Genomic DNA, 12192 nt, shown 5'->3' on the forward strand with positions numbered 1-12192 from the left:
CATATGCAAGGCCCTGGATTTGATACCCAGTACCACAAAAGGGCAGAGGGGTGGGGAGGGGCTTACAAAATTCAAGAACAGTGAAGGTAGAAGTTCTGTGTTTATTCTCATAACTGACTTAAAGACCAAGAATCACAGTTAAAATAACTTCCCTAAAAATGTTTTATGGTTTTGTAACATCATTCTCCAAAAAGTATCTATTTCACCATCCCAGGTTAATATGATCACACTGTTGTATTACTAGAGGTAGCATTGTGGGAAAAATTAAAACAAATTACTTTGTTGTGTCTTAAAAGTATTATATCACATTGATCTTTACCTTGTTTGTAACAGCATTAACTAGTAGATTCTTAATCCATAATCTCTGTATTCAAAGGCAATATTTAACTGTTAATGGATTATGAAGAAACTAGACTCATAAATATAGATATACATGAAATTTTACATATTTAATAGGGCTCAAAGTTATTATATTAAAAAAATTTTATTTTTGCCATGGGGATATAGCTCGTACCTAGTATGGACAAGGCCCTGGATTTGATCCCTAGACCAGCAAAAGAAAAAAAAAAAAAAGCAATAACAATAACTAAAAACACTCTTCATTTTTAGGGGAAGTTTGAAGACCAGGAACTACTAATTCTACAATAAGATACTACTTTTAAGCCATCACTTATCTCATCTTACACTTAAAAAAAAAAAAAAAACCTCCCTAAAAATGTTTACAAACACCATCACAAGTTTTTTGTCAGCCAACCACCATGATACATGCCTGTAATGGCTATGTAGGAGACTGAAACATGGTAGTTTTAGGCCAGTCTAGGTAACCTAGTGAGACCCTGTTTTAAATTTAAAAAAAATAAAAAGAGAGATATAGCTCACTGATAGAATGCTCCCGGGTTCAAGGCCCAGTACCCAAAAAAAAAAAAAAACAACAAAAAAAAAAACCTTAAAAAAGTAAAACCTTCAAATCATTATTATTGCCAGGAAGAATATCAGGAGAAAACTAGAAGTCTGTACATTATCAAACTATTTTGTAAAAGATCTTTCCAAAGTTAGAAGTGCCATTGAAGACCAAAGTTGCTCCTGCTGCTAGAGTGATCATTTGAGAGTCATTAGTATTCTTGTGTGACAATCCCCCATTATTAAGGGCTTTTTCTTTTTGTTTTTATCTTTATTTATTTTTTGTATAGGGTCTCACTATACAGCTCAAACTTGTAGTGATCCTCCTGTTTTCAGCCTCCCCCGTGCTGTAATCACAGGTATGCACCACCACCAGGCCCAGACTCACTCACAGGCTCAGCACACCCCAGGGCAGGACCAGCTTGGCATGCGGTACCAAGGATTGAACTCTAATTCCTGCACTTGCCTAAGCAGACTCTTAGTCCACTGAGCTATCTCACCAGGGCCCATTATTAAGTTTTAATTTAATTTCTAAATCATGTCCTCCTCCATATCCATAAACTCTGGTGAAATGTCATCAAACCTGGAAAACTGACTAAAAAAAGGAGTGTTATTAAAATGTGATTACTCTTGCACCCTGGGCTGAAGTTTTTCTTAGTATTTGGTAAGTAGATCTATTCATCTATGTGTACAGACAAGGCTTAAAGCACTGCAGTGTCTCTCTGTCAAAGTTTTATTAAAAACTGTGCCTGTTTTTTAGTTGTTTCCTATGTGTCAATAAAATTTTATCAACTAAAAAAAAAAAAAAAAGAATTATGAAGGAGAGAGTAGATGAAATACCTCAGAGGACTAAGAGCCTCTTATGCAAGCGTGTGTACCAGGTGTGTTCCCTGGCACCACGTGGTACGCCACCCTGCCCCTGGGTGGGCTGAGCCAGCCACCGAGACCAGGCTTGGTGGTGCATACCTGTAATCCTAGTGCTGGGGAGGCTGAAACAGGAGGATCACTAGGAGTCCAAGCTGTGTAGGGAGACCCTGTACCTAATACATTTTTTAAAAAAAGAATTATGAAGGAGAATAGGTATTTTTAAAAGTTACCAGTTCTAAGCTCCTCCTTAGGCAAGTGCAGGGACCAGAGTTAGATCCCAAATGCTGCACTGGCCCCACCCCCAGGCATGCTGAGCCAGCCATGGAGACCAGGCATGGTGGTGCACACCTGTAATCCCAGCTCTGGGGAGGCTGAAAACAGGAGGATCACTATGAGTCTGAACTTCATAGTGAGACCCTGTACAAAATACATAAAGAAAATAAAATCTGTAGAAAATAGATAAATAAATGAATAAAAGTTGCCAGTTCTATGGAACAAATTGAACTATCAGATAACCCATTATGTAATATAAGGCTGGGGGTGTAGTTCAGGGGTAGAATGGTGCTTAGCATGTTCTGGGCCCTGATATAATCCTCATACCAGAAAAGTAAACAAACAAATGAAAATAAGAAAACACAGGTTCTGTGGAATTTACCATAGGATTAGGACACCTGACCCTAGGCATGGGCACCAAAGCTGTGTCAAACACAAGGCAAATGACAAAGACTCACCCTAGGAAGAAAAATGATCAGAAACTACAGTAGTTGTAAGAGTCAATGTAGACCTCTTCCTGTTAAGCAGTCTGAGGTGATCTGTGAAAATGGTTCACTACTCTCTTGACCCATAATACCCCACTAAATCATGCACATAAAGAGACTCAAATCTTTGTGCTCACTCTAAGAATCCCCATGAAACTGCCCAGGCTATCAAGAATATGCATATCCGAAAGGCCACCACATATCTGAAAGATGTTGCATTACAGAAGCAATGTGCTGTGGCCAAATCTTGGAAGCAACCAAAATGCCCATCATTTGAGGAATGAATGAAAAAGATGTGGTATTTTTATACAATGAAGTATTACTCAGCTATAAAGAAAGACAAACTTGAAGACTTCATAGGTAAGTGGGTACAACTAGAAGCTATATTCGTAAGTGAAGTGAATGAGACCCACATGTGTAAATATATTATCTCCCTAGTGTAAGAACCCAAAAGAAGAAATAAAACCTGAAAGGTATAACAGATATGGTAAAATGGAAAGAAACAACGAAGAGGAGAGAAAGGAGAAAAGATAGGAAAAAAGGTGGGGGGAAAACATGCAAATATATGTATATACAGGATGGCTGAGGCAGTTGTACTAATTATTTCCATCAGTTTTTTGAAAATAGCAGTTAATGTGTAGAATTTTCAACTTGACTAATTTGGTATGCTTATATCTGGGAACTAAGCAACTACATTGAGCACAGCAATGTGTCATACAAAAACTCTGCTTGAGCACCTGTCATCTTGGTCTTCTAAATGTGTACTGTGTCTAATGTCATACCAATTATTATTATACTGTCTTTAAAATGGTAATAAAAGAAAAAAGAGAGAGAGAAGAACAAAAATTTAAGATTTCTTGAAAGCAGGAGGTAATATTCACTCACATGTCCAATCTTACATAACTAGATCAGTTAATCTGAGCAACAGATTTGACAATAAAAATAGATAATATATCAACCATTGTTGATCAGTTATTCTTTTTTTTATTTTAGGGAAGGGTCTACAGGGTGTTCAGGATCTCACTACTAGATCAGACTCATAGTGATCCACCTGTTTACAGCCTCCCAAGAGCTGGGATTACAGGTGCACGCCACAATGCCCAGTCTCAATTGCCATCTCAGTGTGCCCCTGGGAAGGGGCCAGCATGGCAGGCCTGGAGATCAAACCCAGCCCCTGTGCCTGCTTGGAAGTGCTTTAATCCACTGAGCTATTTGGCCAACGCAACTATTCTTGTTTTGAAAATCTGTAACACATATATTGCTGTATGTTAACCTGTTTCTGTCTTTGTTTCTGATTTTTGTTCTCGCTTTTGTTTTTACTCTTCAAAATAAAATAAAATTATAATAGAAAAGATAAATAAATGAAAAATAAAGAAGCAATGTGTGCCATTCCAGTGTTACAATAGTAGAGTTGGCAGCTGTGACCAGGCCAAACCGTGGGGCTGGACACAGGGTCACTGGCTCAAGCAGAGTGCTAAATTTTTGCTTCACATGCTTAAAAATGCAGAGAGAAATTTTAAGGGTGTAGACTTAGATTCTCTGGTCATTGAACGTAGCACCACCTCACTTACCAAGCTCACAGCCAGATTCACCCATCCAGGAGACTCCCTGCCACACTGAGATAGTCCTCCCTAAAAAGGAGCACATTGTTTCTAAACCAGAAGAGGAAGCTGCATGGAAGAAAAAGATGTCCAGAAGAAAATGAAGTCACAAAGACTTATGGCATGGCTGCTGAGGCAAGCCCAGGAACCGGGGTCAAGCCCAGCCCCACATGCTGTGCCGGCCCCATCCCCAGGCGCACTGAGCAGGCCGCCAAGTCCAGGTGTGGTGGTGCACGCCTGTAACCCCAGCGCTGGGGAGGCAGAAATCAGGGCAATCATTATGAGTCCAAACTGCATAGTGAGACCCTGTACCAAATATATAACACATACATAAATAAATAAAAATAAAAATAAATTTATGGCACAAGAATAAATTAAGCATAAAATAAATGCAAATAAAAGTTTAAAAAAAAAAAGAGTCAATGTAGAAAAAAAGATTTTTTTTTCTTTTTCTTTCTTTCTTTCTTTTTTTTTGGCAGAACCAGGAATTGAACTCAGGCCCTTGAGCTTGCCAGGCAAGTGCTTATATAGAATATTGAACTATCTCCCTGGCCCCGAAAAAAATAATTTCAACATGTAAATTTTCAGCTGTTGGACTTAGATATTTTCTTTTCTTTTTTTTCCCAGAACCAGGGATTGAACTCAGGCCCTGTGCTTGCCAGGAAAGTGCTTATTCCACTGAGCTATCTCCCTGGCCCTAGATATTTTCATATTAAGAGAATTATCAAATTATCATTATATATATATATCCTGACAGCCAAAATTCAACATCCATAGAGTACCTCCTTGTCACTAAATAATTTAAATTTTCTCATTTGTGATGTAGGGAAGAAATTAGGTGTGATAAAAAATAATTAACTGGGGGGATCAGCATTCTAAGGAAACTACTTTACTTCTCTACAGCTGAATTCCTCATTTAAAAGGAATTTGGACTAGCCATCTATGTTTCCTACAAAAATTTTATGTAATGACAAGTTTCCTTTTTACTCTAAAGGACAAATTTTGTAAATAGAAATGTTAACTGGGTGCTTTAGTACATAGCTCTAATACCAGCACTGAGGGATGCCAAAACAGGAGAATTACAAGTTCAAGTCCCATTTGGGCAATTTAGCAAGATCTTATCTCAAAATAAAAACTAAAAATCTGGGCATGGTGGTGCACGTCTGTAATCCCAGCACTCAGGAGGCTGAGGCAGGAGGATTGCCACAAGTTCAAGGCCAGCCTGGACTACATAGTTCAACTTACCACATAGTAAGTTCAAGGTTAGACTGCACTACGTAGTGAGATTCTGGCAAAAAAAAAAAGGAAATAAATATAAAGAGGTTTGGGGTGTAGCTCAGTGGTATAGCACACCTGGTTTGAGCTTTAAAAAAAAAGAAAGAGGTCTGGTGAGATGGCTCAGTGGTCTAAAGCACCTACTTAGAACAAGCTTGGCAGAGCACAGGGACCGCGGTTCAATCCCCCAGCACCACATGCCAGTCAGCCCCGCCCCCTGGTGGGCTGAGCTGGCCACACACACACACACACACACACACACACACACACACATAAATAAATGAATAAAATTAAAAAAAAACTAAGTTAAAAAAAATAAATAAAAAAAGAAAGATTTGCAAACACCCTTTATAGCATATTGCCTTATATTAGCATAAATGAAGTGGCTCCTTGTTTAAAAGTATTTCTTAATTGAAGTCTTTGTATAATTTTGCTGACTTAAACAGTCTTGTAGAAAAGAAATAACTATTTCTTGTTCTGGGGATAGTGGGGCATGCCTGTAATCCCAGTACTTTGAAAGCTGAGGCAGGAGGATCTCAGTGAATTTGAGGTCAGTCTGGACTACATCATGAATTCAAGGCCAGTCTGAACTACATACTGAGACCCTCCCTATCTCAAAAAATAAAATGCAACAAAACCAAACAAAAATAAATAAATATATATATGGAAATATATATTTCAGTATATGCATTTTATAAGTGGAAATACATATTTCAAAATATAAGGGTCAGCCACATAGCTCAGTGGATTAAAGCACCTGTTTAGGCAGACGCAGGGACCAGGGTTCAATCTCCAGCTTGCTGTGCCAGCCCCGCACCTGGGGCGTGTTGAGATGGTGATTGATCCTGGGCATGGTAGTGGCACACCTATCATCCCAGCGCTTTGGAGACTGAAAACAGGATCACTCCAAGTCCGATCTGTGTAGTGAGACCCTGTAGACCCTGAACTAAATACATTAAAGGGCTGGGGCGATAGCTCAGTAGAATAATCGCCTGTCTGGAAAGCACAAGGTCCTGAGTTCAATCTCTGGTATTATTAAAAAAAGAGAGAGAGAGACAGAGAGAGAGACAGAGACAGAAACAGAGAGACACAGAGAGAAACATAGAGAGAGCGAGACAGAGAGAGAGCGAGACAGACAAAGAGAGAGATAGAGAGACACAGAGAGAGAGAATACATTCTTAAAAAAATGTATGAGACAGGGTCTCATACATTTGTTTGAGACAGGGTCTTTCTATGTAGTTCAGGCTGACCTTGAACTCACTGTGCAGCCCAGGCTGGTGTTGAACTCATGGTGATGCTTGATAAACCAATAAGGCACCCAGGCTGGGATTGAACTTGGAATCCTCCTGTCTCAGCCTTCCAGAGTGCTGGGATTGCAATCATATACCATCATGCCCTACTTGTGTTATTCTCTCTCTCTCTCTCTCTCTCTCTCTCTCTCTCTCTCTCTCTCTCTCTCTTTAATGTATTTAGTACAAGGTCTTCAGGATCTACAGGGTCTCACCACATAGATCGGGCTCATAGTGATTCTCCTGTTGTCAGCCTCCCAAGCACTGGGATTACAGGCACGGGCCACCACGCCAAGTCTCAACGTGCCCCAGGGGCAGGACTGGCACAGCACTACAGGGATCAAACCCTGGCTGCTGCACTCTACCTAAGGAGGCGCTTTAATCCACTGAGCTATCTGGCTGGCCCTTGTATTATTCTTTTGAATGTGCCACGATATCTACTATTGACAGTTAGAAGGCAGAAGACATATTTTCACTTAATTGGGACCCCACTATGCGATCAGGACATACAATTTATCCTTTATAACCTTCCCTATCTCTGAAATATGCCTTACAAAAGTTGTGAATCGACCAACAAACATGACTTTGTTCAAATACTATACCAGTATTATCCTGTGACAGCTCTATATTTCATTATCATGAGGGTAATGCAGTCATCTAGTGTTGGGAAAGAAGCGATACAAGTATATTTTTTCTCTAATTTCTTCCTACACAATACTTAATGGGTAAAAATCTTATTTCCTCAGAAATACGTATAATATCAGAGTACAGTAAACACGCTGTACACTGCTGGCCTCACACTGAATGTGTTCGGTAAGCAAGCACTGCAGCAAGCCCAACCAACTGACGACAAAACACACGCAGATATTCCATCCTGTGTAGGCTTATTTGGATCTTGAGGATTCAAAAATTCATCATTAATATTTTATTTATCGCACATTTAACAGATATTTGATACATTTAAAATATTTTTTTCCTGTTACTAAGCGTATCTACATTTTTGGTTTGTTTTTCCTTTTGCACTTAGAGCCTGAGGCTAAGGTATAAGCATTTGAAACCTACTGAAGTTAAAAACAAGACCTCTTATGACCTTGGAGTCTATTTTTGTTTGTGTGTGTGTGTGTGTGTGTATGTGTGTGTGTGTGTTTCTGATAAATATTTATCTGACCCTTCAAAATGACCTCCAAATAACTGCACTGGACTATCTGCTAGCAAAAATTATACAAATAATTTCAAGAACAGTATTTATGTAATAAGGAAGCTACTGTAATGCCTGCCCTCACAGTCTCCACCCAGCATAAGGTAAGTAGATAGTCATCATTTTTAGAAGTTCCTAAACATAAATATCACATCAAAATTTATTTTCTTCTTTCTTAATCTAGAATTTCCATAGTTCAAATTGATTAAATATATTGAGCTGAATCTGAACTTTTATTTTCCACCATGTTGGGGTTTTTTTTGGCGGAACCGGGGATTGAATTTAGGCCCTTGAGCTTGCCAGTCAAGCACTTATTCTACTGAGCCATCTCCCCGGCCCCTGAACTTTTATTTTTCAAACACAAAATTAGGCATGCTTGAAAATTTGAATTTCTTCTACTTGAAACTATTCCTTTTCATTGAAATTAAAGCCTGAGTTTTATTTATTCCTTTTTGTTTGTTTGTTTGTTTGTTTGTTTCTGTTATGGAGGATGAGCCCAGGAAAAAAGGTTAATTATTAAAATTACTTTTGTGATAAGAAATCAAGTCACATAGAAAACTTTCAACAAAAGTTTATTTATTTGGTACAGGGTCTTTCTATGCAGCTTGGATTTGTAGTGACTCTCCTGTCTCAACCTCCCTAGGGCTGGGATTATAAATATGCACCACCATGCCTGGCATGTGGTACTGGGGATTGAACCCGGGTCCTTGTGCTTGTCAAGCAGGCACTTAGACTACTGAGTTACTTCCCCAGCCCTCAACAAAAGTTTTTATAAATTTATCTCAAAACTCTCAATATAACAAGATGACTTCCTGCTGTTTTTAAGGAAGGGAAACACAAGTTTCAATTATAAAAGTAACTTTTTAAAAGTAACTATTTTGGGGGGCCTGGGAGATGGCTCAGTGGAATAAGCGCTTCCCTGGCAAGTGCAAGGACCTGAGTTCAATCCCCAATTCCGCAAAAAAAATAAAAAATAAAAAAAATAATAATAATAAAAGTGACTATTTTTTATACTGTGCTTTGTTGAGACAGGGTCTCCCTAAGCAATTCAAGTTGGCCTCCAACTCGTGGCAATCCTTCTGCCTCAGCCTCCCAAGTTCTGGTACCACAGATGTGTACCACACATCCTTAAGTAATTTAAAAGAAGGCTAATAGCGAAGCATCCTGGTGCATATCTGCAATCCCAGCATTCTGGGAGGCTAAGGCAAGAGGACCACCAAATTCAAGCTTAGCCTGAACAATGAAGTTACACTTTGCTGCAAAATGAAAAAAGGGTAGGTTGTGTAGTACGGTGCAAAGGCTCTGGGTTCATGGGCTTTCTTTGGACTTTTTTTTTCTTAATTGTATGTATTTGGTACAGGGTCTCACTAGGTAGCTTGGGCTTGTAGTGATCCTCCTGTTTCAGCCTCCCCAGCTCTGGGAGTACAGGAGTGTGCCACCACGCCCAGTCTTGGTGGCTGGCTCAGGGGAGTCCAGGGCACAGCCAGCATGGCATGTGGGGGAAGGGGTGGGGATTGAACCCAGGTCCTTGAGCTTGCCTAGGCAGGCGCTTAGACTGCTGAGCTATCTCTGCGGCCCTCGTGAGCTTTCTTTTAAGCATCCTGAGACGTTTCCATTTTCTCCAGCCTGAGACCTAGAGAATCTCTGGCATCTTTGGTAGCTTTTCCTTAAGAATCATCATTGTCTGTTAGTGCCTAACTCACTCCTGTTGGAGGGATTGTTTTCTAGTACATATTGCATATTAATAAATTATTATGTGTGCTATCATCAAAAATATACTGTATATATTTATACTTTTTTCTTCTCCATTTTTAAATGTATCGGTTGTTACAGAGTCTCACTATGCAGCTTCTACTCATAGTGATCCTCCTGCCTAGGCAAGCTCAAGGACCCAGGTTATATCCCCCCCACCCCGCACCACATGCCATGCTGGCTGTGCCCCAGACTCCTCTGAGCCAGCCACCAAGACTGGGAGTGGTGGGACCAGGGATTGAACCAAGGTCCCTGTACTTGCCTAAGCTTGCCTAAGCAGGTGCTTTAGTCCGCTGAGCTATCTCACCAGCCTTGACACAATTTTAAAAATGGAATTGTCAGACTTGTGAGTTTCCCATTCTTTCAAATATTACAGAACAATCTTTCCTCCACATACCAAAAATAAATTACCTTAAAAAAGTACCTTTACAAAAATGCATCATTATTAAGAGAATGGCTCCACAACTAAAGATTACTTATATGCATTCTGTTTGCCAAGTTTTTATGTAAAATGTCTATAAGAAATGTTTTTCTCCATTACTTTGTCTTCTTACTTCTCTCTACAAGACTATTTTTTCTTCTCCTGTCTATAAAATTTTCATAGTAGAAAACTAAGGAAGGGCTAGGGATGTATCTCAGCAGCATAGCACCTATCTGGCAAGCACAAGGTCTTGAGTTTGATTTCTGGTACAAAAAAACAAATAAACAAACAAAAACCCTCAGTGGCATAAGTCCCTGTCTGGAAAATGCAAGGTCCTGAGTTCGATCCCTGGTAAAAAAAAAAAAAAAAAAAAAAAAAAAAAAAAAAAAAAAAAAAAAACAGGAAAGTGGGCATCTAAACTTCTACATCTCACCAGGCTATTGGACTCTCACATTCCTTTTCTCCTGTTTGTCTATTGTCAGTTTACTTCAGCAGACATGCTGACAGAAATTCTGTAAGGCACAAGAACATTTTTGATTTGTTTTTTTTTTTTTTGTTTGTTTGTTTATTTTATTTTGTTTTTTGCAGAACCGGGGATTGAACTCAGGTGTTTGCGCTTGCCAGGGAAGCGCTTATTCCATTGAGCCATCTCCCTGGCCCCCCAAGAAGGTTTTTTGTCACCTACAGATTAGAAGTTGCCTAGAGTTGAAGGGCATGGAACAGAGTTGGGAGTAAATATGGATCCACTGTTGCTGGGTAAAGACTATCTTTGGGGACGAGATAAAAATGTTCCTAAATTGACTGTGACAATGATAGCAAAACTTTCTGAGTACACACTATGGAACTGTCAATTTTAAACGAATGAATTGTGTTCTATGTGAGCTCAATAAAACTGTCTTAAAAGTAAAGGGAGGGACTGGGGATATAGCTCAGTAGAATAAGTGCTTGCCTGGCAAGTGCAAGGGCCTGAGTTCAATCCCTGGTTCTGCCAAAAAAATAAAAATAAATAAAGTAAAAGGAAGCATGTTTATCAGTCATTACTAAAATGCTAAGAATCATACTTGAGAAGGGTGAGAAAGGGGGAAATACGTTAAAAATCTGAGTGCTATATTGACTTCATGAACAGGAGAAAATTATGTTAAGTGAGCCCTTCCTGGTCCTCATCTTGGCCCAGGAAGTTTATATTTGTAATCCCATGGAACAGTAATTCTAGGGGGGGTTTGGTTTTGTTTTGTACTGGGAATTGAACTCAGGACTACTGAGTTATCTCCCCAGCCCTAATTATTAGAATTCTAATGAGTTCATTCCAGTCTACCACTTCCAGTGCAACCCATGGCGAGAATAAAGACACTAAGGCATATTTGCAATTTTGGGGAGCCAAGGGGTCCTAAGTCTAGCCAGGGTGATAGCTAACTTGAACAAAGGCCTTGACCAAGGGGCAAACCCGAGTTTTATTAACTTGTGAAAAAGGAATATGTGAGAGCCTTTACCTGGGCTAGGTAAGAGGCCTGAAATCATCTCTGCAACACAAAGGGAGCAGAATATGCAGAAGGAGTAATTTGCATGACACAACTGAGATAGTATCTAATGTTTTGGGGTCTGTGTTTCAGCTCTGACGTGTAATCATTTAAGCACTGGGAGGTCATAGCCTTTTATCTCAAGGCTCACTCCCAGCATGGAGCACTAACTCTTCATCCAGCCTTGTCTGGGCTCTCACATGGCCGCAGCAGGGGGCTTGGGGCGCCCTGTGGTCTTTGCTTCAAAGACTACCATCAGCACCTGGGCTGGACTGATATGCATTGCTCAAGTCCAATTGAAAGGATAAGGAAAAGTCATAGCCAGCTCTGTATATATCAGTACACAGAGATAGGATCAGGCTCAGCCAAAAAGGAGACAATTACTCCTCTTTCACGGAGAGTTGCCCAGGTGGTTCTCCACAATGATGAAATTAGGTCATTGCTTTCCCATGGCCATTTACTATAGTACCATAATATTTACTAACAATTTAGTTCATGTAAACAATGTCTTAGATCATAAACTGTTTTAAAATATATGAAAAGATGCCTGGAAAGTGCAGGGTCCTGAGTTCAATCCCTAGTACAGAAAAAAATCAAAAAATAAAGTCACATTT

The sequence above is a fragment of the Octodon degus genome, unplaced genomic scaffold (assembly GCF_000260255.1).
Source record: "Octodon degus isolate 3935 unplaced genomic scaffold, OctDeg1.0 scaffold00016, whole genome shotgun sequence".
Lineage (NCBI taxonomy): Eukaryota > Metazoa > Chordata > Mammalia > Rodentia > Octodontidae > Octodon > Octodon degus.